The 2,357-nt window shown below is 37.8% G+C and overlaps 1 protein-coding gene across 1 annotated transcript in view; it reads left to right on the top strand.

The window, feature by feature from the left end:
- Window positions 1–2,357, top strand: part of LOC107086061 (huntingtin-interacting protein 1-related protein-like) — a 33,247-nt gene that overhangs the window by 9,738 nt on the left and 21,152 nt on the right. The gene's annotated exons all lie outside the window — the stretch shown is intronic.

Raw genomic sequence — 2,357 nt, 5'->3', positions numbered from 1 at the left:
TTCGTTTCGAGTAAATTCTGGATGCTACCCACTGAGGACACTTGGAATACATTGGACGAGCAGTGTGGAGGAAGATTGACACATTTTTTGTGGACTTTTATGGACCTTTCTGCCTCGGGCACCATAGACCTCCATTATTTGAATGTCAGCAGACAGCAAGAAGCCTCCCAGATCTCCAGATGCATTTGAGGTATCAAAAAAAATACTCCAGAGTGTTGTTCAGCATGGGGGTGAGTAGAAAATGAAGGCTAATCATGTTTTGGGTGTACTATTCCTTTAAGAGCAGCTCTACATAAAGATAGTTAAGCTCAAATAAAAGAAGACACTGGCATTCAGGAATACCTTAGAATGAAAATAGTTTGCTAATAAAAGGCTGCTCAAACTAGCCTTCTGCATTTAGATGAAATGTTCAAAAATGCTTGAAATTAAATGATCAGGCAGACAAACATAAAATTATATGCATTGTGGAATTTCAAAGACTTAAAGCATAAGAAAATAGCATGATTGCATAATAAATTCAGGCAGAATAAATAACCGCCCTCATTAAATAACCTAAATATTTGGATTAAAAACAATCATATAATATGTTTATTCAACAACTAAGGAGAAAAAAATGTTTTGAATTGAGCGGTTGGTTTATTTTGTCGATATAGGTTTTTTGATTAAAATTCCCTTAATTGCGATTAATTCATTACAGACCCTGTTTTTAACTCGAATAAAGATTTTAATCACGTCCCACCACTCGTTAAAATAACGTGAAATTGTAAAATGCGCACTTAAAAAATAAAACGTTCCATGAAATAATTAAACTTACATTTAACATGATAAACTTAAAAGTTAACTTCCATAAAACAATTTATTTAATTCAACAATTAATAGAATTACTACACTTTATAAATAAAATATTTTAGAGGGTTGCCAGTTTGCTGTGCTGTTATTCATCGGGTCACTGAAATTCCAGTGAAGGGCTGAAATGTTTGCGTTAAATCTACCTTGAGTTAAGCGAAGCTTTGTTTTCTCTTGCTTGCATTTCTGTTGCAGTTGGAGTCGCATCAGTTTTAAAGGAGAAGCTAAATAAGAGAAGCTTTACATAAGAATCGTAAATCTTTCCCCGGCCTGGGAACCTGTAGTAGCCTGTCTCCGCAGCATGATGTTGCCAACACTATGCTTACCAATGGGGATTAAGTAATCAGAGTGTCGTAGGAGATCTTGGAAAAACGGTTCCAGCAAGCAACATTTTTGAACATTTACAACAAGGCCTCTAACTTCAGACCAACCCTCGAACCCACGCTTTCAAAACACCTCTGTCTAGGTGTTCGGATGTTTCCGAGATCGAGAACGAAACAAGCCGAGACCGAGTGCTTGTGACACGAACTAATAACAACCTAACATTGGCTAGCTTCACCAAGTCAAAGGCGGTCTTGATAGCGATGCTGCGATACGGGAGTGAACAGCTAGAGCAGCAACGCTTGTGGTTTCTAACCAAAGCCATGTAGGAAACAGAGCATAAACATGCCTAAACAAGCAAAACATATACGTATAACGTACGGTCCTTACTTATTAGAGCCGGAGAGAGAAGCCAGAATAGTGGGTAGGGTTGGAGGTTGAGGGGGCTTAAAAAGTCCTTGCTTTGTAGGTATCAAGCTGGGTAGTTGCTGGCCGATCGCGTTAACTAACAAAAAACACACAGGAATCACAATTTGTACCGGTCCTCATGCCTCCACGAGCAATTGGGGGGTCGATTCGTTCATGTGTGAGGGTACATGCACAGGGGGGAGGGACAAACAGACTACCCTGATTGACGTGTCAGGAACCAATAGTGGACCATGGACTGTGTTTTGTGATTGGTGGGCATTAGGCAAGGCAAGGCAAATTTATTTGTATGGCACAATTCAGTACAAAGACAATGCAAAGTGCTTTACATGATTAAAATATATGAAAATAAAACAGAATCAAAGCAAGTAGGAAAAAAAAAGAAAAAAAAAAAATTCAGACTCCAACAATGACGTCTTTACCAACTTCTGTCAGCCCTGTTGACTTTATATGTCCCAGACCTATTTATTTCAAACACAACGCTGTTTTTTCAAACCACAAGATCCCTGATCTTGACACAGTGTAACAACCAAAATTGCAGAAACAAAAAAGAATATTAAAAACAGTTGGCCTAAAGAAAATAAAAAAATTGAACTAATGATGTTTCAGTTGATCTTTTTCACTAGAACAGTTGAAGGCAATCCTAAACAAAGGTGTTTTTAGTCTTGATTTAAAGGAACTCAAACTTTCTGCACTTTTACAGTTTTCTGGAAGTTTGTTCCAGATAAGTGGAGCATAGGAACTAAATGCTGCTTCTCCATGTT

The sequence above is a fragment of the Cyprinodon variegatus genome, unplaced genomic scaffold (genome assembly GCF_000732505.1).
Source record: "Cyprinodon variegatus isolate N-32 unplaced genomic scaffold, C_variegatus-1.0 Scaffold142, whole genome shotgun sequence".
NCBI classification, from domain to species: domain Eukaryota; kingdom Metazoa; phylum Chordata; class Actinopteri; order Cyprinodontiformes; family Cyprinodontidae; genus Cyprinodon; species Cyprinodon variegatus.
Note: the sequence above shows the minus strand (reverse complement) of the source record. Positions and strands in the feature narration are given on the sequence as shown.